The 27,921-nt window shown below is 37.6% G+C and overlaps 1 pseudogene; it reads right to left on the reverse strand.

The window, feature by feature from the left end:
• Positions 1-1,545: 1,545 nt before the first annotated feature.
• On the reverse strand, positions 1,546-26,197 carry LOC118970319 (ribitol-5-phosphate xylosyltransferase 1-like; annotated as a pseudogene).
• Positions 26,198-27,921: the final 1,724 nt, after the last annotated feature.

Genomic DNA, 27,921 nt, shown 5'->3' on the forward strand with positions numbered 1-27,921 from the left:
GTCCAGAAAGATGCCACCAAATCTATTTATTCTCTAAAGTCCACTCAGGACAAGTCTGGAAGATTTACCCCTGGACAGACAGGCAGGGTGGGATGAAGGGTGAAGAAAGGAGGTTAATGTTGAGGATACCCAATAGGAAATAAAAATGTAACCTCAAAATCCATGGGAGCTGGAGCTGGAAACCCACCAGGAACCACTGCAAAATCTCGGGTTGGATTTCTCTCACCTTGAACTTGTTCTTTGCTTCTCTTGTGACCCCAGCACTAACTTACAGCTCCTATTTCACTGCATCCTTCCAGTTTCTGCTCCTGCAGTTGACTCCCAGGTTCTCAGTACTTTCTAGTTCCAAATGGCCTTCAACTAGCTGTTCGCCTCACTTACCATTATTTTTGGTAACTTCTGATGAAGTGGACACCTGTGTGGGAGCTCCAGGTCTCAGAAAGCAGGGGGGAATTTACGTTTACTGAGCATCTACAGCCATTCACATAATGAGGAGACAACAGCTCCTGGAAGGGAATGATGACTGACGTTAACCCCCTGGTTTCACAGGAGTTAAGCCAGAGGATTCCTGAGATGATGAAGAGCCAGCCAAAGCAACAACTGAGTGCAAGGTCCCCTACGTCCTTTCGGGAGTCCAAGGCTCTGCAGGTACGAGGCCTCTTCTCAGGCCTTAAAGCCACTGCCCTCCAAGGGTATCAGCCAGTCTTTGCCTGAGGCTCTCTCTTCTAGTTTTACTTGGTACTTCCATGACAACTTATGTCGAGTTCAGGCACTAATTTTCTGGCTCGGACTACCCCAATCCATGTTTTTGTATGGATTATGACCAAATTCTGAATCCTGGCATCTAGCTCAACGTCATCCAACAAAACTTGAGTAACCTGAAAGTCTAATGCTGTAGGATTTGTTCACATACATTCCCAACATGGCACATGATCTCCCCAAATTATGTAAATGACATGGGTTAAAATATTTAAACTTAGCTCTACTATTAAGTAGTAAGGAATGAAAAACAAACTAGAAATTCATATATATTTTATACATTCCTAAATAAACAGGAATTTACTTAGGAGTTTACTATGCATACTAGCTGCTTTATATATTCTTTCATTTCGTATTTACAACTTACCTGCCATATGAGGTACCATTATCTCCATTTTACATGGAAAGAAATCAAGACTCAACACAATTAGGTGGCTTCTCAAGGTCCTCAGATAATAGGTGCAGAGGCGCGGCTTTAACCCGGTTTTGTCTGACTCCAAATCCCAGTGTTTTCTACTACATAATGTTGCTTCCCTAGAGTGGGATTAAATGGGTGAGAAGAGTTGATAAATGTTGAATCCTTCAACTTTGTAAAAGTGAATTTGAGTAACATTTTAACTTCATTTTTAGGAGTGGCCCAATAAGGAAGCACTTGGTTATTAACGCTACAGATATAACAGGGCCCCCAAGGGTAACTTAAAGAATTTAAGTTTAATAATTACCTAACAACACATATACACACCCAGTATTTGAAATGATTTATAAAAATGAGAGCTTAGCTTGAAAAGATGACTAATATTTAACCTTTATTGTTGATTAAAAATGAACTTTCTAAAATATTAGTAAATCTCATTTTTAGCTCTGTTTTGAATTGTTGGTACCAGTGAAGTAACATTTTTCTTCCTTGAATCTTTTCTTGTAAAATTATAGTTTTCTCTTTCTAGAACAGCAGGAAGTTCCTTCCAGTTCTTAATAAAGACAAAGGGCGCGTCCATGGACTTGAGTAACTGCAGAGGAGCATTATGGTAAGCAGATGCATTTCCACAGCTGCCAGCTGGCATTATACCTTCTACCACAGGAACTGAGACGTGGGAGCAGGCCTCGTATATCCTATAACATCCCGTGTTTACTCCCACTGGGCACAATGTGGGATCACTCTGTAGCAAAGCATCTTGATCATTCTTAAGGCTTTCATTTGTTTCCTGAGGCTGCCACCTAGAAAATTAAAAAAAACAACTGTAGTTTTCACTTTACTAAGCATATCTTTTGTGTAAGAAAAGATTTTATCTTCTAATGTTAGTTATAGGAAATGGCCAACACGTTATAGAAACAACAGGTAGAAGAGGTGTAAAATCTTGTAAATAGATTTCTTGAAAATATTTAAGAATTTGAAAAGTTTACAGCTACACATTTTTTACATCTAGTGACCACCATAAAATTTCTGCATGACTGTTAATTCAGGTAATATTCTCTAAGTGCCAGGTCTTCTTTCTCTACCTCAGCCCCCAAATTCCTGCCCTTATGGAGCTCGTATTCTAGTTCTAGTGGTAGAGATGGATAGTAAGCAATTCCAGTCGGTAAACTATTTAGGAGTTAAGTGCTGTGAGTAAAAATTAAGCAGAGAAGTAGGAGGGAGTTTCTGAGTGGACAGTGTTGTAACTGTAAATGGGTAATCAGGGAATGTCTCATGCAGGGACTTCTGAGCAAGGAGATGGAGGGAGGGAGAAAACCATGCACATATCTGGGGGGAGAACAGAGTGTACAACATGCACAGAGGCCAGGGGACAGCGTGTGCCTGGCATGTTCATGGAACAGCAAGGAAGCTAGGGTAGTTGAAGCAGAGTAACTGTGAGGGAGAGATGCAGACAGTGAAGTCATAGCATCCCATCATGCAGGATTTCGATCAGGTGATGGACCTGATCTCTTTTATCAGAACTAATCTGGCTGCTGTGTTGAGAATAGATTGTCCAGGGGCAAGACTAGGAGCTGAGGGAACAGTAGCAAGACACTCTCTCCTGACCACTCCTATTTTCTCAGTGAAGTAAGCAGTAAGGTCACAAGGTAAGAGTGGTTGGAAAGAGAGAAGAAAGCAGAAAACAGTTTTCCAGGAGAGGGGAGTGTACAGTGACCAGGGAGGTGTGACTGCTGGGCACCTGCTGTAATAATCTGACACCAGCATTTAGCTGGGATTTATGATCCATTGTTGTCACTGCCCTTTCACGGTCCTTCACTCTCCTCACCTTTACTTTCTTCTTTACCCCACTTAAATTTCATAGTCAATCATGACTGCAAGTACATTCAGCTTCCTAGTGAGATCGATGGGCACCTTTCTCTAAGCTGTGTGGCTGCATGACTGCAGGTATGGAGCAAGTATAAAAGAGCTGGATTTAACCAGTTGGGGTTTGCTAGACTAGGCAACTAAGGAGTCAGATTATTACAGGGAATGAGCTAGAACGTCAGGAAATGGTGTTACAGAGAGCGATGCTGGAACTTGAGGTCATGGAGAAGATGCAGTATGAGTAATGATAAGGTCTAGGCAATGACCAGGATAGTGAATGGCCGAGGTCACATGAAGACCCAGATCACAGCCAGAGGCAAGGGAACTGCCAGACCAGGGCCACGGAAAGACCACGTACGTAGAGTTGGGAATCACCAAGAATCAGGCTGGAGACATTGGAGAGAGTGAAAGTATATTAGGAACTTAACTCTTCCAAGGACAAAGGGGATAAACGCAAGGGTCAGTAGAAGACTTGAAAGAGGAAGAGTAATGGGTGGTTTTATCTTATCATGTAAGATTCAAAATGGGAGGTTTTAGGGAGGAAAAAAGGCAAATGTTCTGGAAGCAGCACTGAGAAGCAAGGACACCTACCCCACCTCCAGGTGCAAAGGTATGAGAGAGTTATAGGAATAATTCTATCCCCATTACATGAACTTTGCCATTTACACTGCCTCGCTCACTCTGTTCCAGGCACACTGTGCAGGGTTCCTCAAGCGTGATGGGCACACTCCTGCTTTAGGTCCTTTACGTTTGCTCTGCCCTCTACCTGGATGACTCTATATTCAAACACACACAAGGCTCACCCCTGCACTTATTTCAGGCTGGTGCCCAAATATGACCTTCGTACTAGAGCTTTCCTTCACCGATCCACCACAGCAAATGCACAACTTCCAGTACCTTCCTCTCTCTATATCCCTCCTCTGCTCCATACTGTTTTACATGGCATTTACCATCTTCTAAAACACAATATATGTTACTGCTTTGTCCCCTCCAGCAAACATTTAAGTTTTAAGAGGGCATGGACTTCTGACTGTTTTGTTCACTGCTGTATCCCTCATGGCTAAAGTAATTTCTGGCATATAGCAGTTGTTTGATAAGTAGTTGTCGATTAAATAGATACTATAAGATTACACTAACAATAGAGTTGTGAGTTGTGCTTTCCAAAAGAGTTTCTGCTACAATTAATACAGTTTTAGATCTGGAAGGACATTTTTTAGACATTATTTCTCTGATGATTGCTTTATATACACGAAACTGTTTATTTAAGAACAAAATAAATGATTCCAAACTTTCTTCTTTCACTCATGAGCACTTGCTTCATGATTATTTTGTTAAAGATGGAAGAAACTTAACCCTATTAAGTCCATCCATCTCCCCACCCATCCAACCATCTACTCCCCATTTATCCAAGGCCTACTTGTGCAAGGTCTTATGCTAGATCTGGGCAAAGAATATAATTCATGGCCCCTGTCCTCTGGGGGCATCGGGTTCCTGAAGGTGTGAGGAATACTTTGTGCCAGTCTTGGAATACTCAACTGGTCTGCTGACCATCTCAGGGAGGAACCTAAGACCCTACTGGCATTCAAAACATCCTGTTTATCAAGTCTGAATAACGAACATTACTGAGGAAGACTGAGCACTTGATATTTGCATATGATAGTTGCTATTGTTTCTCTTCAAGATAGACTATAGCTATAGGAGATTCTTCCTATTTAAAGTTTATACAGTCCAGTTTCTTTAATTACCAGTATATCTTCGGAGGAAAGAGCGGTAGTAATGGTGTTAACAATGTCTCTTTGGAAACCTGTACTGCCTCACAAGTGACTCTCAGACTGCAGAACAAAATGGATGGATCAAGTAAACACAGAACTTACTGTTCTCTTGCTGAAATCCAACAAAGCTTATTATTCTTATCTTGTTTCAAAATGTTCATTAGTGCTCGTCTGGAGGAATTTTCATAAACGGTTCCTAAGAAATTGCATAAGTAAGGCCTTTCATTATGCAACATTGACCAACTTGCTTCCACCACTGGAAAATTCCTGTATCTATAAAAATAGGTACATATGAGTTAACAATATACACAATAGGATTGGCAAATTGCCATAACCCAACATCTGAGGAGCATGATCATATGGAGAGATTTAAAATATGATTTCTAAACCCCAAATTGTAATTTTCCATGTTTAATTTGGAAAAGTCCCTGACTCTGCAGACTTAAAAAAGAATCTCACATTGACATCTTTATAAAATTTCTACAGAGATTATGCACCCAAAGTGCTTTGTTTCTTACATTCTTCAACTTCTATTACATGCTGCTAGGTATAAGGCACACTGAATTCAACCTTCAAAGTATAAATAGCCTTCTCTATTCATAACGATCATGATTTAATGAATGTTTTAGTTAGGTGATGCAAAGATTACAGAATACATATTGCAATGAAAAAGAACTCTAATTCCAAAGGCTTTTCAAGCAGATTTTTAAATAGAGCCTGTATGCCACACAGGAGAGGCTGGCTGCAATCGGCCCATTCTAATGGGCATTTGGAAATAACGGAGATCACACTGTGTGCCTGAGATACAAACTTCACATGGGAGGAAAGCTTTATATAACAGTCTCTCTCAGTCTTGGCGTTACTGCCATTTTGGGCCAGACATTTCTTGTTGCGGAGGCTGTCCTCTACACTGGAGGGTATTCAGCAACAGCCCTGGCCCTTACCTACCAGATGCCAGTATTATGTCCTCCTCCCATCTGTAACAACCAAAAATACTCCCAGACATTGCCAAATGTCTCCCAGGGGCGCAGTATTGCCTCTGGTTGAGAACTAATGATCTGTAAGAAAGATACTGGCATAGTCGAACAGTTCCAGAATTACAAGGAGTTTCCATTCAATCAGTATGAACAGGTTATATACTGCTACTGGGAAAAGTAATTATTTTGTTTCAAAACATTTTACAGTATCAGCTCTACTCAAGGAAGAGATTCCTCAGAGTGTCTTAAGTCTGGCTATACTCAATATAAAACCTTTTGTTTGGCCCTATCCTCAACCTACTTGAATATTATAGTGGCAGGTCAGGGAATATGTCTTATTAAAGCGCTCCTGTGGTGGTATTTGTGTAGCCAACTTAGCAGCAGTCTAAGATCATATCTGGTAACCAATAATAGAATAATGAATAATAAATTCTGCATTCAAAAAGCATTTAGTGAGGTTTCTCACAATTCATCCATTTAACACCTATTTATTGAGTACGTACTCAGTGCAGACACTGTTTTAGGCTTTGCAGATAAAGCTGTGAACAAAAACACAAATCCCTGTCCTCTGGCAACTCATTTAAAAACCCTCTATTAATAGGAAGATAAAAAATAAGCATTCCACTTTGTAGACTTTATATTGAGAAGCCTTTGCCATTATTTAATTAACCTCTTTTATTATAGAAGAGATTTGTGCAAATTCAACCAATCTTAGTGGCAGATGTGAGCATATTATAATCCTAGCAAATCCAAGGGTACTGTGTGCTCCTGATTTAATATGCCTTTAAAGTAAGGTTCTTCTGTTTTTACTGTAAATTACAGAGATTAAATTTAAGGAAGTTCTATCTGTCTGGCACACGCTGTTACACATCGCTTTGGGGTACTGCTGATAAACTTGAAAATTCATCCTATTCTTTGGAGTTCTAAAACACAAAAAAGTAACTCATCTGCTCTTGTCATAAAAGGCTAAAAAACACTAAAAACCTTATTATTGTTACTGAAGCATGAGACTAAACCATATTTTTGCCCTCAGAAAAGATTGTACCTAGCCTCCCAGATGATCCCAGAAGAATTAAATTTATTACACATTAAAAACACAATCTTCCTGATTAGACATTTAGATAATGTGTAATAATATTTTGCACTTACGTTGCTACTCCTAAAGGCCACTGAAAAACATCCACATCATTAATCCAAGGGCTGTCATATATTATGAAGAGCAGCTCCACCAAGCCTCCATTTCTTTTGAGGAATCAGTTTATCCATTCATTATTACAATGTTCATTTCCAAGCAAAACAACAGCAAGATGCTGAAGTTTTTGAGTTTGCACTAAATTTTGTGCATAAAGTAACCACTGGGTAGCATAAAAGATCTTAGTTTTTTCCTCTTCCATTTAAAACAAGTACCACATTGTTCACATCAATGGAGAAGTACCCTGGGACTACAGCAGGACCAGTGACAAAACTGTAAAAAAAAAACCCAAAAAAACAAAAACAAAAGTATTTGTTACCAGAGAAATTTTTAATTATTTTATATAAAATCTACAATAAGATTTAATCTATATTATTCCTGGAAACAATTTCTGTAATACAAGTTTTTTAAACAACTTTGGATTATGGGGCATGGCTGTAGATTAATGAGAAATTTTGGTTGTAGGCAGATCAACTTGTATATGATAATCAGAAATGTGATGGGTAACTTTTTTTTTTTTCAAAACAAGTGCTGGCTAGAATTTGAGTTGTTAAGCAAAGAAACACAGTTGAATAGTGTGCAAATCTGTGTAATACCTACTGGAGAGGTTAAGGTCAGTAGTTTCTACACCTTTTATGGTGTGAGCTATTATGCTCTTTGAATAAGTGTCTGAATCCATGGATGAGAAAGGGTTGATGAATTGAGAAATGGAGAATGGCATTATAAATATTCATGAAGTTTAAGTCTCAAAAATATGTTAAAGAAGCCAAATGTAATAGAATGAAACAATTATTAACTCTAGACATAAAAGTAAACTTGAAATGGATTAAAGACCTAAATATAAAAGATGAAACCATGAAACTCTTAGATGAAAACATAGGCAAAATATCTCTTGAACATAAGCAAGAGCAACTTTTTTCTGGATATGTCTCCCCAGGCAAGAGAAACAAAAATAAAAATAAACAAGTGGACTATATCAAACTAAAAAGCTTCTGTACAGCAAAGAACACATCAGTAGAACAAAAAGGCAATCTACAGTATGGGATAATATATTCATAAATGATTTATTGATAATAGGTTAACATCCAAAATATATAAAGAACTCATATGCCTCAACACCCAAAAACCAAATAACCCAATCAAAGAATGGTTGGAGGACCTGAACAGACACTTCTCCAAAGAAGAAATACAAATGGCCAACAGGCTCATGAAAAGATGCTCCACATCGCTAATTATCAGGGAAATGCAAATAAAAACCACAATGAGATATCACCTCACACCAATTAGGATGGCCACTATCCAAAAGACAAGAAATAACAAATGCCGGCGAGGATGCGGAGAAATGGGAACCCTCCTACACTGTTGGTGGGAATGTAAATTGGTGCAACCATTGTGGAAAGCAATATGGAGATTCCTCAGAAAAGTAAAAATAGAAATACTACTTGACCCAGTAATTCCACAACTAGGAATTTACCTGAAGAAAACAAGCTCCCTGATTCGAAAAGACTTATGCACCCCTATGTTTATGGCTGCTCTATTTGCAATAGCAAAGATATGGAAGCAACCTAAGTGTCCATCAGTAGATGAATGGATAAAGAAGATGGGTACACATATACAACAGAATATTATTCAGCCATAAGAAGAAAACAAATCTTACCATTTGCAACAACATGGATGGAACTAGAGGGTATTAGGCACAGTGAAATAAGCCAGGTGGAAAAAGACAAGTACGATAAGATTTCACTAATTCATGGAGTATAAAAACAAAGCAAAAGAGAAGGAACAAAATAGCATTAGACTCATAAGACACTAGGAAGGGATTAGTGGTTACCAAGGGGTAGGGGTTGGGGTACAATAATTCATAATTACAATATAAGTTGGTCATGGGGATGGTACTATAGCACAGAGAATACAGATAATGATTCTGTATCATCTTACTACATTGACAGATAATAATGCACTAGAGGGGGTGAGGATTTAATAATATGTAACTATGGAACCACAGTTATATGTGTTGTATATTTGAAACCAACATAAGTGTATATCAATGATACTTTAATTAAAAAAAGATAATATGCACCCTATGTTTATTGCCACATTATATACAATAGCCAAGATATGGAAGCAACCAAACTGTCAACAGATGAATGGATAAAGATGTACATATACACAACAGAATATTATTCATCCATAAAAAAGAAAGAAATCTGCCATTTGTGAAAACATAGATGGACCTACAGGATATTATGCTCAGTGAAACAACTCATGCAGAGAATGACAGATACCATATGTTTCACTGATTTTCAGAATATAAAAACAAAGCCAAATAGAATGAATAAAATAGCGGTAGACTCACAGACACTGAGAAGTGACTGGGGTGTGTAGCTGGAGTGTGTGAGGGGGATAAAGGGGCACAAAAATTGCAATCATAGTATAAGTTGGTCACAGGAATGGCGGTACAGCATAGAGAATATAGCCAATGATTCTGTAACATCTTCTTATGTTGACAGATAGTAATTGCACTAGTTGGGGTGAGGATTTAATAATATGTGTAACTGTTGAACCACTGTGTTGTATATTTGAAACCAATATAATATTGTACATCAACTATACTTCAATAAAAAATTACACTTAAAAATGTTAAAAAAGCAAGCTGCAAAACACTCAAAATATAACTATGTAATTTGAAACTGTAAACCGAAAGAATATGCTTCTCTAATTTTTTTAACTCACAAGCAGTTTGAGCAGGTATAAGGAGTAGTTTAATAAAGCAAGGCATACACTCAAGGATGGAGTTGGGCATGCAGCAGCATAAACAAAATTTGAATGGGAGGATACACACCTAATTCATTACAGCTGTTGCCTGAGGAGGAAGGAAGAGGAAAGGGACTGGAGAACAGTATAAAGAAAGCTTCACATTTGTTGGAAATACTTAATTCCTCTAAGAGGAAACTTAAATCTCGGAAGCAAATAGGACAAAGAGCTGGAATTCATTAGTTTTAGGTGATAGGTAAATGGGAAACTTGTATTACTCTCTCTTCTTTACTGTAGTAAAAAACATTGTCATAAAAGGAACAAGACATGTTTCATAACTCACATACTATATGCTGCTTAGAATAACCAATATGACTGAAGTTTAATATGTACTAAATATTTTTTTATGAAGCTATCATTGAAGGTTTATTATCAAGTCCCCACCCCCAGTGCAGTCACTGTCCATCAGTGTAGTAAGATGCCGTAGTCACTACTTGTCTTCCCTGTGACTTCCCCACACACGTGTGCCAATCATGTCCCTCAATCTGCTTCTCCCTCCCTCCCAACCCGCTCTCCCCCACCCCTCCCCTTTGTAGTCCATTCTTAGGAGTCTGTGAGTCTGCTGCTGTTTTGTTCCTTCAGTTTTTTTCTTTGTTTTTATACTGCACAGATGAGTGAAATCATTTAGTACATGTCTTTTTTGGCATGGCTTATTTCACTGAGCATAATACCCTCTAGCTCCATCCATGTTGTTGCAAATGGTAGGATATTTTAAATTCATTTTATTATCATTAATCTACAATTAAATGAAGAACATTATGTTTACTAGACTTCCCCCTTCACCAAGTCCCCCCCAACTAACCCCATTACAGTCACTGTCCATCAGCATAGTAAGATGCTGTAAAATCACTACGTGTCTTCTCTGTGTTGCACATCCCTCCCTATGCCCTCCACCCCACATTATACATGCTAATCGTAAGGCCCCCTTTCTTTTTCCCCACCTTTATCCCCCCTTCCCACCCATCCTCCCCAGTCCCTTTCCCTTTGGTAACTGTTAGTCCATTCTTGGGTTCTGTGATTCTGCTGTTGTTTTGTTCCTTCAGTTTTTCTTTGTTCTTATACTCCACATAAGAGTGAAATCATTTGGTACTTGTCTTTCTCCACCTGGCTTGTTTCACTGAGCATAATACCCTCTAGCTCCATCCATGTTGTTGCAAATGGTAGGATATGTTTACTTATTATGGATGAATAATATTCCATTGTGTATATGTACCACATCTTCTTTTCCCATTCATCTACTGATACATTGCTTCCATATCTTGGCTATTGTAAATAGTGCTGTGATAAACATAGGGGTACACATGTCTTTTTGAATCTGGGATCTTGTTTTCTTTGGGTAAATTTCTAAGAGTGGAATTTCTGGGTCAAATGGTACTTCTATTTTTAGTTTTTTTGAGGAACCTCCATATTGCTTTCCACAATGGTTGCACCAATTTACATTCCCACCAACAGTGTGGGAGGGTTCGCCTTTCTCTGCATCCTTGCCAGCATTTGTAGTTGTTTGTCTTTTGGATGTTGGCCATCCTAACTGGTGGGAGGTGATATCTCATGGTGGTTTTAATTTGCATTTCCCTGATAATTAGCGATGTGGAGCATCTTTTAATGTGCCTGTTGGCCACCTGAATTTCTTCTTTTGAAAAGTGTCTGTTGAGATCCTCCACTTATTTTTTAATTGGGTTATTTGCTTTTTTAGGTGTTGGGGCATGTAAGTTCTTTATATATTTTAGATGTTAACCCCTTACTGGATATGTCATTTATGAATATATTTTCTCATTATGTAGGATGCCTTTTTGTTCTACTGATGGTGTTCTTTGCTGTACAGAAACTTTTTAGCATGATGTAGTCCCATTTCCTCATTTTTGCTTTTTTTCCCCTTGCTTGAGGAGATGTGTTCAGGAAAAAGTTGCTCATGATTATATTCAAGAGATTTTTGCCTATGTTTTCTTCTAAGAGTTTTATGGTTTCATGATATACATTCAGGTCTTAAGATACATTTTGAGTTTACTTTTGTGTATGGAGTTACACAGTAATCCAGTTTCATTCTCTTACATGTAGCTGTCCAGTTTTGCCAACACCAGTTGTTGAAGAGGCTGTCATTTCCCCACTGTATATCCATGGCTCCTTTATCATATATTAATTGGCCATGTATGTGTGGGTTTATACCTGGGCTTTCTATTCTGTTCCACTGATCTATGGGTCTGTTCTTGTGCCCATGTACTGTACTAAATACTTTTAAAAATACTGTTTAATCTATCTTAAAATCAGTCACAATGGTTCTGGATTCTTTACAACCTGTTCAACCATTTCTTTGTAATGTGTTATAATCTTTTAATCTTTATTACAAAGATGCTGAAATCTTTCTTTTACTGCTTATTATTGTTAGGGATAAAGAATAACATTTTAAGAATGCATTTTATAGTCAAGATACATAGGCATTTTGCACAGGTCATCACTCAACCTCCATAACAACTGTGCAGAGTAAATTAGTCCCCTTTTTGTACCTGGGAAATCTGGCTTCAGTTGCACAAGCTAGAATGGCAACACCAAGTTTGGAATCAAGATTTGTCTAACTTCAGAGCTTAAGTTGTTCTCATGACACATTGGTTAACAAATACTAGAGTTAGTAGGTGTTATTTAAGACACAAAATCCAAATACATATTTTGTTCCTATGTGTATGTACCATGTGACTCCTATGACATTATCTAAGATGATAATAACCTCAGGGATCAGAACCATGTTCTGAGTTTGCCTTGGACAGAAAGTGGCACTGAGATGGCCAATGATTCAGTGATTATATATTTAGCAATTTAGGACAACCTGAGGAATCTGAGGGGCTAGAAAACACTTTTGCAATAATGATGATGGTACTGATTGATCTAAAATATTTATTATTGGCTGTATATGAATACTTTCTTTCTCTCTTAGAATTACAGGCAGGCATAATCCTTACAGCATAAGCCTTCCAGTCCTCCTCCCCACCCTAGGTCAATTTTATGAAGAAAGAAAAGGAAACACTGAGAGAGGTTCCATGACTTGCAGAAAGCTAGTAGGCATCAGACAGGCAATGATAGACAGATGGGACTCAAACGTAGCTATTGGACATTTGTGTGCCCAAACATTTTAAAGAGTGGCATATAAACTACTGTTTTTTTTTTTAAGGACATAAAACATTTTACCAAGGATAAAATCAACAATTATCTAATAATATTTCAATTTCTAATTAGGTTAAGATAGGTTTTTCCTGAAAATGTTTCTGTCAACATAATTTATCATAAGAGAATCTAATAATACCATGAGTCTTTAACTATATCCTGACAGATATATCTTTATCTGTTATTGTTTATCTTTGATGTAATTGTTTTAAAGTATTGTTCATAGAGTAAGGCTCTGAGATATAAAGCATTTTCAAATGATTTGTTGAGGTATTGCTTTATATAAGCATATAATAGATGATAAACACTAATATGAGAGTATATATAAAATGGCAAATGAAATAATACAGAATAAAATTGCTAAAGTAGTTTAAATGAAAGGGGAATCAGGAGAGGAAGGTAAAGTTGAAATCTTTCTAGGAAATATAAGTATTATGAACAAAGGCAGAGATGCAGATAAGCTAGTGATTCAAGGAAATATAAGCAGAATGAGATTACATATGGGCAACAGAACTAAGTTGGAGAGACGCAGTGGGCTTGTAAGGATAAAAAGTGGAAATAGTTGTAAAGCACTTAATACTGGTCACAGAGCTTTCAGTTAATAAATGTTAGATATTAGTAGGTGAAAAAGCAGGAAACAATATTCTAACTGTACTATAATTTTAATCACACATAGAAAAAACACTGGAAGTAGACGTGACAAAGTGTTGTTACCTTATTTTTAGAATTATGGGAAAAGTAGAATTATGAGTGATTAAAAACTCATCATCTGTTGGAGCCACTTAACCAACCATATGAAGTTGTAGCCTTGCTTGTAATGAGAAATGGCACTGAGATACTATTTCTCACCTGTCAAGTTGGCAAAAACCTGCAAAGTTGGCAATATAGTCTGTTGGTGATACTGTGGGGAGGCAAGCACACTCACAGATTTATCAGGATTTTGCCAAAATCTAGCAAAATTAACCACATTTATCTTTTGGCCCAGAAATCATATTTCTGGGGCTCCATCCCAGAGATACACTGGCAAAAACATGAAAAGACATAAGTATGAACAAGCCTAATCACTCCAGCATTATGTATAACAACTAAAGGTGGAAACAAATACCCACTGGTAAGGAGATAAAAACCTTCCAATCAAGCATCCAATCAAACCTCTAGACTCCAGAGTCTAGATCACACTACCAATTTACAGGAAATACAGGAATCAAAATATGTTAATAGAGATGCAATCAGCAGCTCCAAAGCAAAACCAAATGCAGAGCAAACAATGCAACTTCTTCAACAGTTAGACTGCAAGGGAATAAAATTTGTCTTAAATTTTTAAATACTAGATATTTGATAAAAAGTAATTTCTTCACATTAAAAAAGGTAAATGAACTTATAAATCTGAGTACTAAATATTAAAAAACAAATTTTTTGAGTCCTGAATATTTAAGGTGAATTAAAAATCTAAAGTCAATCAGAAACAGATTAAGATGGAAGAAGACATTTTATAATTTAGTCAGAAAAGCCAAACTACACTTTTCCCTTTAAAAACTTCAAAAACTCAGAATGTCTTGGACCTTTCTATCACAAAGGCCCCCAATGACTAAAAATATGCTACATTTGAATAGGAAAAAACCAAAAGCAGGACCATTTTTATGCAGTATTATCTTAGCTGGACATTGCAAGACTTCTGTTCACATACCATGAAATTGGGAGCTGTGTGTTTTAATACCTGATTTTAGTCATTTATTATAATGAAAAAGTACAGTAAACTCTGTTCTCAAATTATCATTTTTATGTGAAAGGAATGCTTCTAATTGCATTGATATACATAAATTAACAAAATGAAGTATGATTCATTCAGGGCACATTTGATTGCCTGGGAATTTCCACAGTTCCCTTTAGCACTTTGGTTCTTACAGAAGGAATGTCAGCCCTTAATGATAATTGGCTTTCTGGACCTCAAGGCCAAGCTTAGGTTATGTTGAAAGCCACAGGGTCAATACTGTGGAGCTAGTTATAAATCAGAGGTTCCCAAACTTTCTTGGTTCCCAGTGCCTTCAGTGTCTCAACAATTTTCAAAGTATCTTCCATGCCAAAAGAAATGACTAATGGTTCAGTTTTTTAAGTTGATGCATCCAAACAACTTAGTATTTATGTCCTAATAGCATAAAAGCCACTTAAAAAAGCAATACGCACACACCGAAACAAAAAAAATTCCAATTTCATTCTTTGCTAACCACAAATACTTCACAATGGGATGGATGTGTGTACCTGTTGAGCACTACACAACTTCTCACACCCTGAAATCATAGTGGACGCTACTGCTGTCATTACTGGTCCAGCACTGGGTTTTGGATGGTACTTGGATTTTAGCAAAGCAACCGAGGAAAACCCAGCTCCACAAAGGCCATCACTGAAATGAATGTAGGATGGTCTACTGCTGAGACTGTGAACTACCCTGAGTTAGAAGTTTGCATGGTATCTGACAGGTATGATGGCATAACTGTTTCCCACAAATATTTAAAAGATTTTGTGTGCCCCTGGGTGCTTTGGTACCTAGTCTAGGAAGCACAGATTTGGGTAAAGAAATGTAGGGTTAAAAAAATTCCTATAGGTTGTTAACAGCCATTTGATCAATAAATATGAGAGATGCCCTCTCAAAAAAAAAAAAATAGCACACTCACCATCCAAAGGAGCAAATATTTCAGAACATATTTCACTAAAATATGACAGTGTCAGCTGAACCATTATCTATACTTACTTCTCATTATTAATTCTTAACAATTAGCTGTTTTTTGTTGCCTGGTAATGGAATTTGCCACACTATAAAAAATGCTTTGAAGTCAAAAAAAAAAAATTCCTATAGGTTTCAAACAGTTTGTGCGTGTTGGTCTGCCTGCACAGTTTCCTTCAAAACCATTTTTCCACTTGGCCACTAGAGAAATCTATACAAAAAACATACGTATCTTGCTTAATCATCTTCAGCTGCTTTTCACTGTCCAAGAATAAAATTCAAGGGCCTTAATGTTGTACAAATAAGGTCCACCATGATCTAGCCCTTATCCTGCACGCCCAGTGTCAGCTATCCTACACCATTCACATGCTCTAGGGATTCTGAATGGCTTTCAGTTCCACGCACAAACCAGCTGCTTATCAGTTCTTAGCCCCTGGCAGTGCCTCTGTGGGAATATAATCTCTCACTGCCTTGTTAAATCCCATTAATCTTTTAAGACTTGGCTCAGCTATTATCTCTTCTAGGAAGCTTTCTTGATTGGCTCCATATCACCAGTTCTACTCAGACTGGGTTAGTTGCCTTTCTGCTGTATTTCCCTAACAACGTCATAGAGTGTGCACACCCTTATTATTATGCTTTATATACAGTATGGATATTATTTGTATGTTTGTTTCAACCACTAGTCTGTGAACTACCTGAAAAGCATTTTACTCAGTTTGAAATTATCAGAGCTTACTATGAGTTAACTAGGAGGCACTCAGTAAATGTTGAATGAATAAACAGTAATTCTCTTTAAAGGTGTTATTACTCTACTAATTTATTTAAGTTCTATTGCATTTAAAATATGAATCAAGTTACAAAAATTCAATTTAATATGTTTTCCAGCTATATATTACATAAAGTAAGGCTTCTGTGTGAAATATTACAATGTATTTTTGTATGATAAAAGGTACATCTTAATTTCCTAAGGTTATTAGTCAACCATCAATCATAAAAATTCCATTAACTGAAGAATAAACATATTTAAAGAGCTCATATACAAAATTTTAAAACAGTGATTTACTCTTCTAGATTTCTTAGCATATATTTAATAGTCAGAACTTCTAGTTCTCAATATTTTTTTCCCTTTTCCTCTTTGGTCCCATTAAAATTTTTCCTCCCAGTCAGTACTTTCAATACCTAAAAAGTCTGGAGAAAATATTCAAATATTGAGGTCCAAGCTGAGTGTAAACAGAATATCTTTTTTAGAATTCAATTAAATTGTTTCATTTTTTTCTAAATTCTAGAAGCACTGCTGAACAAACACTATACACACAAACATATATACCATTATTACAGTAAGTTATAGATAAAATTACTAATTTCCCACTTAAGAGTCTGGCAAATGCCTTGATAAAGAGTAAGTGCACATGCCAAACCATGCATATGGCTCTGTCGTTGAATTCTATATACCTTTTGGTTAATACATGGTTTTATAAAATAGGTATACCAAACTCATGAATGACCTTTGCATTTTAATAGTTGCTGCAATTCACCGTGCTTTTGTGGTATTCCTGCCATGAATCCACACCTTCCTAATCCAGTGCTTGTGATGGAACACTCCCATTCTCAGACGGGCTTGGCTGGAATGGGAGAATGGGTCTTAAGAAAAATTTAACTATATTGCCTTTGTATACCAATGAAAATTTTATTTGAAGGCTGCACTTATCTATGGTCCAGTATTTGACTTAATGTAGTGTCAGTAACCATTAATATTATCTGTAAAAGCTTTCACTCACTGTGATGAGTAGTGAGCTCACAAACTTCTTATAGCAGTAATATAGAGAAATTCTAAAAATAGGATATTTTATTCTATCATGATTTAGAAATTAGTTCAAGTTTTCCATAAGTAGCAGATGCTCACTAAAATAACTTAAGCAGACTTGGGTAACAATGAATTAAGTAATTTGACATCTAGCTTTTATCAAATGGGTAGACATTCATGTATCTTCTGATAATGCCTGCACATGGACATTACAGGATTCTGAAGGCAATCTTATGGAGATGTGCAAAGGCCATGATGAGCAAGAGTCCTCCTAAGAAATAAAGGATAACAACAATAATGGAAACACAGAAAACAGAAAAAGGAGAACTGAAAGGTAGGAAGATGTTGTAGTACCTATTTAAGTAACAGTAAAAATAATAACAAGACTTCTATAGTGACTACTATGGGCCAGATACTGATCTAAGCACTGTACATCTATCAATGCATTTATCTTTAAAACAATCCTGTGATACAGACTATTACTTGCCTTATTTAAAACTTACGGAAATCTAGGCACATAGAGGTCAGAGAGATAATAAGAGGTAAAATTATAATCTGAACTGAGATATTGTGGCTGCAAAGTTCAGGCTCTTAACAACTCAATCATACTGCTACACTGCCCAGAGGTGACAGGGCAAACTGATTCAAAAGTTCAGTTTGTCCCACATGTAATTCATGTATTCATATCCTGAGCACAGGCCATGGACGTCATTGATTCAATGGCGAACATGGAATAATTTCTTCCCTTCTGAAACACAGAATCTGGAAGTACTACATATATATTTTGATTCCATGTTTAATCAAAAAACCTTCAAATAACTAGGCATCACTTGTAGCCTGCCTATATGGAAAGAATGTGCTGGTCACACCAATACAAGCACATGCACTGACTGTCAGGTCTATTTCCATTCTGGGTTATTTACTTGGTATTCTGGGTTACATTCTTTGAACCTATGATTTGATAAGAATCAGCATTCATGAGCCTGATCAACCCTGGGACACTGATGGTATCCTTTTACTTCTGCTTCAGACCTATTTGTGGGGCTAAAATTAAATGATATAAGCTCTTTGTAAACAAAGATTTCTTAAACAAAATGTAGTTCTACATATTTACAACAAAGAATTCTGACAGTACTTAGTTAGAATCTTCCAGTATCTTCAAGGTGACCAATTACTTCTGATTCACTTTTGGTCAAATAAAGCTGATCGTGGTGAAACATTAAGTTAGTACCCAATATCCCACTCAATTCAAAACTTGCAATTTCATACATATTTATTAATTTTGGAAAAAGATGTTATGTACATTACTCTTCATGAGGCTAAAACTTTAATATGTCATTTTAACACAACTGTCGACTTCCTTGAATACACAGTTCTACTAAGTCCTAAGAAAAAATAGCATTGATATTTGAGCATAAGATAAAATCTCAGGTAAAAACTTTAGAAGGTGTGGGTAAATTTGGCTTTCTTTTGGGAGTTAATGCTGTTTGCTCAAATCCTTTCCTATCATTAAAGTAACACTGTATACTAATTTCTCTGAAATTTTAAGAATTTTTCTGAAAAATCTATGTATCATGGAAGAACTATTAGACTATGCCTATAACACATACTTTCCCAAAACTAAAATATTTGATTTATATGATAATACCCATTTATTTTCAAATACTCAAATCCAACTACTGTAAGTTTAGGACTACACATAAAATTTTGAATAGCATTATATCAATAGAAGCCTGGGGGTGAAAAGAAAAATAATGATTACCAATAATAATTTAAAAGCCTATAACTTTTGGAGAATGATTACTGTGAAAAGATACATAAAGTGAATTTACTTTCAAAAAACTATATGAAGAAAGAATTAAAGGAGTGAAAATTCCAATGATAGTGCGATTTTTCTCTTGACTTTTGTGGGAAAGACATGGAATCCTAACAGAAACCAGAATCTTTGGTGCACATTTTTTCCCCTAATGCAATTGTTACAAGAAGAAAGCAATTTAAAATAATAATTTTTTTTATTTCAGTAAGAAAGCAAAATCCAGTAGAAAAAAGCATTCTTTCATATACCAAAATTATCACAATTTGTCTAAATAAAGACCTTAATTCTATTTAAAAACTTTAGAAAATATGTAATCACAGATATGAGTTTTATAAAAATAAAAGCTCAAAGTCTTAAGAATATGCAAGTTTTATTGAATCTAAAAAATAAGATTTCTGTGTAGGACGGGGAATATGGTCAATAATATTATAATAACTTTATATGGTGACAGATGGTAACCACACTTATTGTGAGCATTTCATAATGTACATAATTTGTGAATCACTACCTTGTATACCTAATACTGTATGTCAACTATTCTTCAGTAGAAAACAATTTAGGAAGAGATTTCTGGAGTACTGCAGTATAATGGTAATCTATATCATCATATCATGGTAGAACTCACATATGAAATACATTTTAGTAAATACAATATTCAAAACTCCTAAGAACAGCTTTGATACTACTTGAATATTATAAAAATATGTGAACATGACTATTATATGAGAGAGAAAAATGAAATTACTCTTAAGTTTACATAGTATTTCTCTAAGAAATGGAATGCTAAATGCTTATCAACAATCAAAATGTTAAAGCATGAACTTTTCTATATAATCAGAAATATTTTGATAAAAATGAAACAAACATGGTTCTAATAAAAAGGAATATTTTATAACATCCAACTTCATAAGAAAATGTTCAGGATAAGCTTTTAACTACAAATACATATTCATGGGATTTACTCCTCTTCTTCACAAGCTGAAGTAGAAGTTCACAAGTTGCATAATTATTACCTGTAATGTGTTCTTCCTACAACTGAATTTCCTTCTCTCCACCGAACCGTCACATCAGTGGGATCAAGTAAGCCTTCAAAAATGTGCTCCCAGAGATAAAACCTGGTATTAAAAACAAAGACAAAAAACATTTACTAACTGATTTTTTCTGGTATGTGAGATGTAGTTCTGTTCTGTTCTTTTATATATTTGAAATTAGGAAACCATACTTTATTCCTCTTTGGTCCTTTGGCAGACAGTTCTACCAAGCAATAGCTCAAAATCATCAATATGGCAGCTAATGTATGAGTGACAGAACTCAGAGGTTGTCAGTGTAAAATGTAGCAAAGTGTGGGTATTTTAAAGACAATAATGTCTCTTACTCAAAATTTGTAAAACCTCTAATTATCATTGGACCTTTACTAGTATTTCATTCTGAAATGTGTTAATATTATAATGTAAGTTATTATATTAGAACTGTGTCTATATTACAACAGAGGGGATTCACCATTCTGTGCCAAACACAACCAGAAGAGTTCATGTATATACATATACATTCAATATTTCAAGGAGACAGTAACTCCTCCTCTCTTAAACACATATCCCTCACTGTATGATGCCTTCTGTAGACAAATGTCATTCCATCTGTTTTCTTAGGGGAGCCCCTGATGTTTTGATTTCACCTCAATGAAAGCTCTGAGAATAGAAGAGAGCAGTGCCACACACGAGGTCCTCTGTAGATAACCTGGGAACCCTGTTCACTTTTGCTTTTTGTTGCCAGTACATTTGGTGTTATATCCAAAAAATCACTGCCAAGATCAATGTCAAGCCTCCCCCTATGATTTCCTCTAGGAGTCTTATGGTTTAAGATCTTATATTGAAGTCTTTGAGTTGGTTTTTGTATATGGTGTGAGGTAAGGGTGCAAATTTGTTCTTCTGCATGTGGATATGCGTAAGTCCATCCACATCTTCAATCTTCCACCTTTGCTCCTTCTGGGCTACCGATGAACCAGCTCAGCCACTTGGTGGGACTTATAAGTCCACGGGCACCCACTCCTTATTGGGCCACTTCTCTCTCCACATAAAGTGAATGAGCAGATGCTCATTTTTTTGCCAAAAGCTCTGCTCATTGGGAGGATTTTCCATCACTAACATATTTCAAGGCAAACCTAGCGATGCTGCAATACAGTAGCAGTCCACCTTCAGTCAGCACTAATGTTCCAGGCTTATCTCTCTGTTTTTTTTTTCTTTTGCCTGGACATAAGGAAATTCCAGTGAGACAACAAGCATGATTTGAGTGAAAGGCATCAATATTGTAGTGGCAGGTACTTAGCCATAAGTTTGTTCAGTTTATTTGTATCCCCTGCTCTTATGAAGAAGAGAGTGGATCTTTCTTAAAAGTCCTCATCACAACAAAAAATACTGTTTATGTGAGGTGATGGATGTTAACTATGCTTACTGTGATCATCTCTTACTATATATATATATATTGAATCGTTATGTTGTACATCTGAAATTAATGTTATACGTCAATTATATCTCAATTAAAAAAAGATAATAAATTTGAATTGTTTAAGCCAGTATATTTTTGGCAAATGGTTATGGTAGGTATAGGCAAATATAAATTATGGCACCTGGAAATGGGGTGCTACTATAACATACTTAAAAATCTGTAAGTGGCTTTGGAAGTGGGTAATGGTGAAAGGCTGAATTTTGAGGTGCTTGATAAAAAAAGCCTAGATTAGATTGCCTTGGACAGATTATAGGTAGAAATATGGATGCTGATGGCCCAACTGGTGAGAACTCAGAAGGAGCACAGTAAAAAAAGCCTGTATCATCTTGGAGAATAACTAAATCATCATAAGCAGATTTTTGGTAGAAATATGCACATTAAAAGTGCTGCTGGTGAGGGCTCAGAAGGAAATGAGGAACATGTTATGAGACTGGAGAAAAGGGAATACTGGTTATACAGTAGAAGGCTTAGCTGAATTGTGTCCTGTAGTTAAAATGATAGGCTTGGCTATTTAGTTGAAGAGATTTCCAAGCAAAGTGCTGAAGCTGTGGCTTGGTTTCTTCCTGCTGATTACAGCAAAACGTGAGAGGAAAGAGAAGACTGACAGAAGAACTGTTAAGCAAAAAGGAACCAGGACTTGATAATTTAGGAAATTCTCAGCTTATTCAGATTGCAAAAGAGGTGAAAAACTGGGAGATATGCTTTCAGGAAAACATGCTTTAAAAAGGTGGCTGAGGCTGTAATTGCATATCCTTTTACTAATGCCTCAGAAGGATAAAAAGGTCAGAATATTCAATTACACAGAGTGCTTTTGAAGATATTTGATGTAATTTACAGATCTCCTCAGCCATCTCAGCAGAAAGCAGAAATAGAGATGGGATTTCCAGGGAAGACCTATGGAAAAACGCTGGTATAATGGAGTGAACCCTTGTGGCATACATAGGAGACCCACAAGTGTTTTGAGAATGTTGTATCAGCAGAAACACTGCCAGCTTGGACTAAAAAGAATGGAGAGATGTTGAAATGAAAGAAGGCTGTTGGACTCCAAAAGTCCTACCAGCAGGAAGCAGGCTGATAAAACTACTGAGTTGCAAATATATGCTACCCTTCACAACAAAGGAAATGTACTCCAAGGGCGGGGGAGCTGAATGGCTGGAAGTAATGCTTTGAGCCACAAATTATTTCCTGGCCTTGAAACCTCATGGAGTTTTGCCTGGTTAGATTTCAAATTTACTTGACCAGTGACTCCATTTTCCTTCCATTTTCTTCCTTTTTGATGGTAATGTCTGCAACTGGTATCCAATGATTGTGCCTGGAGACTAGGTTGATGAAGGTAATGTCTGACAAAACTCATCTGGCCACTCAGATAGACTGAGAAAAGTCTGAAAACATGAAAACCTGTTAAGACATAGATTTAATTAAAAACAAGAATAGGAAGTAGGAATTAAAGGAAAAAATTAATATAGACATTATAAAGAAAAAAATTGCTACAACTTGACAATTAGAGGCCTGAGTCTGGGTACTTGAAATTTAGAAGTCAGTAGTAATTTTTAAGGATGTATATTTGTAGTCAAGTTTGAATGAACTTATTAAACTCCATGGGCTGGGCATTATTCTCCGTTTATTTTCCTCTCATCTGGTACTTTCTATCCATATCTCTTGTCATACATACATCCAACTCATGTTTACAGGCCAAATAAAGATCTTTCTGCTTCACTAAATTCTTTGACTCTTCTAACCCTCTCTGAGGGCCCCATTCTTTCATTGAGCATAATATATAACTTGGAACACTAAACTTTCACAGAAAAAATGCTTTTGTGGGCAATCAAGTTTAATCAGCGACATATAATATATCCTTCTTGGACATTCACAATGAACTCTGGCATATTAAAGGCTCTGAGAGAGGCCTGACATAAAGAGCCTTGTTTTACTTTAAGTTCAATGTTTCCCAAACTTACTTGGCCATCAAGGGCAGGGGCCATATCTTATACTTGTATATCAAGCATCCAATAAAACTGTGCTCTGGTAAAACCAACAATGGAATATGTTTGTGCCTGTGTGTCTATGTAGGTAAAATTGTAATATTTCCAGAATATCTCACCTGGCTTTAGTATATCTGCATATCAACAGGCACTCAAGGGTGGAGAGAAGTATGGCTTTAGTGCATTTGCATCATTCCTCAGGGGCAGAGAGAAGTTCATCTCCATATAATGGGTAATTACCTGGGCAGCTGAGGGCTTATCTGTACCTGAGAGGCGGGTGGGGGGGCAGGAGGGGGTACGGTTTTGCTTCTGCTGGAGCAGGAAAGAGAAGATCCCGGGATGCAGTTTGTAAGCTTAAATAAATGGATTTTAACTTTATTTCTCCTTTTAACTGATTTCAGTTTCACAGGTATTTTGCCCCAGGATTTCCTTTCCCCAGACATACAGTCTATTTACATACATGTTTTCTAAGGAAAAGGAGAAATGAAAGAGAAAAAGTGAAAAAGTACATCATAAGTTAACAAATGATGAAATAAACTATAAATGTATTAAAATAAGGTGAATTGAATATTAACAAAGTACATTTCATGATACTTTGACATGTCTTAGCTCTAAACATTAACTTACCAATGACAGTCTTTGCCCCAGATTTGTACATGGAAGTCTGTTTTCCCTTTTGTGGATTTATTTAATATTTGAAGGCTAGTTTTAAGTCTGTGTTGTTGCTCATATTTTTCATCTCCTTCCCAAGGATTCCATTCTTCACTTTCCAAAGTAAACTGCTCTGTTTTAAACAGAGAGGAACAGTGTTTATTAGTCAGGTAGAGCTGCAGTCGAAGATGAATTCAAGCCATTTAAATTAGATGTTAGGGAGTTCTGGTTTCATCCTAACTAGTATTTCAGAGAGGCAAAGCAACTTAATTTGAACTGGTTAAACACAGACATAAAAAAACGAATCAGAAATTGTTATTAAATGTTAACATGAGACATGAAATGATCTCTCCCCAAAGAAACCTTCTAAAACAGCTGGAGAGTATGTATCAAGTGACAAGTTTAACTTTTGCAATTCTTTATACATTGTATATCTGTAAACTATACGTAAAAGCTGGACTTCAGAATGTAAAGTGTTCGACAGTTTCATATACTATAGTGCCAAATTCCGAAGAGGGAGATATAAACCCGAGTCGGATCCTGACAAAGGTCAAAATATAGGACAGGGCATCAGAACTTGGAGGGAAAGCCCCCTGGCCTTCTGAAGGCACTGCATGTTTAGAGAAGGCTCTTTGTTTCAATACGGACACAGCTGTCTGAACTCCGAGCTGCAGTCCCTGGAATCCCTGGCATTTTGCGACACCGCCTTCGATGTTTAGGGCAGTGTTTCGGAGATGCGCGCGCCTGTCAGCCTCGGGGTGGGGCGTGAGCACGCGTGAGAGATTCGGGCGAAGGCTGAGGCATTCGTACCCGCTCCAACCCCGCGCCCAGGGCTGGCCGTGGAGAGCTAGAGGGCGAAAGGCCACCCCGAGCCCGGACCGGAGGGCAGGGTCGGCGGCTTCGTGGCTCGGCCGTCCCCGCGCGGGGTCCTACCTCGGCCGCATCTCTCCCGCGCCGGGGCCACCCCCTTCCTGAGGCCCCGCAAAGACCCGGCCGGCGCCAGGCAGCGGCGCCCGAAGAAGACGTGGTAGGCGGCGTAGAGGGAGAATAGGCAGTACAGGGCGATGAGAAACGAGCAGAGCCGCTTCCGAGTCAGCCGCATTCCACTCGAGAAACGAGCAGAGCCGCTTCCGAGTCAGCCGCATTCCACTCATGCTTCCCGTCAGGCCGCCGCCGCCAGGGAGCAGGGCCGAAGGCAGAGCCGCCGCTCCGCCTGCGGGCGAAGGCGGTGTTCGGTGCAGGCCCAGGGCCTTACGGAGGGAGTCGCCAGACCCCGCCCAGCCGTGCGCAAAGCCCCGCCAGGCCCCGCCCTCCACCGCTCCCGGGCGTCTCCTCCGCCTCCCCGCCTGAGCATCTCTACTTCCCGGCCCCGCCCACGCTCACTCAGCTCAGGCTCCGCCTCCCACCCCGTCTCTCTCCGCCACAGGCCCCGCCCCCGTAGGTATAGCTGAGATCCCGCTAGTCCCCCACTCTGAAATTGGGCGTAGGACGGCTGCAACCTTCCTCGCGTGGCTCCCTTACCTCTGCAGTGTACCCACGGTCCTTTTCAATAGTGCCTTCCCTACCATGTACATAAAGACTTCGCCGTTATTTGACCGCAAAGAAAAAAAGCCAAAAGCCAAAAAACAGCATCCATCCCGGTCCACGAAGGCCAGGTGAAGGAACCGACCACACCAATTTTGTTCAAAACGTAATCCCCAACCCTTAGCATAGGGCCTGCTACAATGACAGATGAATGAATACAAATGCCTGTTAACAAAGTTAAGTGGTGGTAGTGTCACAAGATTGACTAATGCCACTAAATGGTACACTTAGAATGGCAAACTTTGTTACATATATCTTATCGCAATAAAAATATTTAAAAACTAAGTTTTATCACTATAATGTGACTTGAATGCTCACAGGCATGTAGTCTTTTGTCTAATAGAGGCTGTAAAAATGAATAGTCTCCATTAACTTGCTATGTCAGGCCTTGCGAAGTTGGGCTACAATCTCTTGTCAGTTGTGTCCAGTTTTACTGTTCAACTTGTTGGGCAGTCTTGGTAGCCAGAGAGCTTGTAGGAGACAAGTGTGGAGCGGGCTTTTAGCGCCTCCAACTGTTGTGTCCTGACTGGTTCAACTTTTTACCCTGATGCAAGGTCATCTTAATGTTGCTGGGAAAAGTTTACATCCCCTCCACTAGTAGAAATTTACCCTTTTGGAATTTTATGCTCTTGGGGGTCAGATCTCTGTTTTCCACCGTGACATCTAGATAATTTGATAAGGAAAATATTATGACTGTAAGGAAATTTCGGTCCAGAGAGATGAGTTGACTGCCAAAATCACGTACTTTCTTAGTGGCTGAGCTAGATTATAATCTCTGTTCTCACTTCTGTGTTCTTGCCATCATAGTGGCTGTATATCTCATCTCATCTATGTTTGTTTTGTATTTTGCTTAGCAATATCAGATACTAATAGCAAACAGCTTGAGTTTAACCATACATTTTAATTATCCAGTTTCCAAGTTGACTCTGAATAATGTTTGGTTATTCCTCCAAATTAAATCCATTATCAAAGGATGAAACTGGGCAGCAGTTGAGGATATAAAGGCAAGGTAGTAAAGGTAGTACAATTTCTGAAGGCAGTTCCAAAACATTAAAAAGTATTTTGAGCACAAATGATGGAATATTTATATATCCAGGCAAGACTTTCTTATTCAAAACTTTTACCATCTGAAGGGTAGAAAGTTCTTTTGCCTACAGATTCTTACTTTTAGTCTTTTCTCCTAGGAAAATATGTCTTCTTAAAAAATCTCCTCTGTGGCTATTCTTTTTAGCCTGCTGTAGCTTTAGCGTATTTAGCTGTATAGCCTAAAGTCAAGTTACTTGATGTCTTTTCTCCTCTGTTTCCTGTAAGGTGGGGTTAACAGTAATGCCTATCTTGCAGTTTTGGGTTTTGTTATTTGAAGAAATTAATTTCTTCTCCTGCTCCTACTCACTTCCTATGCCCAAAGTATTTCATATTTGGCTTTTGTTGTTAAAAATGTTTAGAGTGATATTTTACAAAGAAAACAAAATATTTAAAATGGAAATAAACTCATGTATTTGAGAAAGTCACTGTTTAGAAGCAGGCAAGGCACTGTGCAGAGGAATTACCAACTTGGTGCAACAGCAAGAAGTCAAAGAAAACTCCATGGTTTTCTAGCTGGAAGGATGGTGATACTATTAATATAGAAGGAAAAGATGAGATGGAGAGCCATTTTTTAGAGGAGGGTGATCTACCTTCCTGTCTTTTTTGTCCTGTAAATTTTAAAGGAAACTCAGAAATTTAGGCAAAAGATGAAATGTTTATATGAGGGATCAGATGAGATTAGGGGAGCCTAAAGTACATTATCTTCAGTCCCTAATTTTTAGTGCATCACTTCAAACACAACAGACATTTCATATGTGTTGTGGATGATCATGCATCCCCAGCCTTTGATGGCTCTACACATTCAGTTCTTAGAGTGTTTCTGGTC

This window comes from Manis javanica, chromosome 10 (genome assembly GCF_040802235.1).
Source record: "Manis javanica isolate MJ-LG chromosome 10, MJ_LKY, whole genome shotgun sequence".
In the NCBI taxonomy this organism is placed as follows: domain Eukaryota; kingdom Metazoa; phylum Chordata; class Mammalia; order Pholidota; family Manidae; genus Manis; species Manis javanica.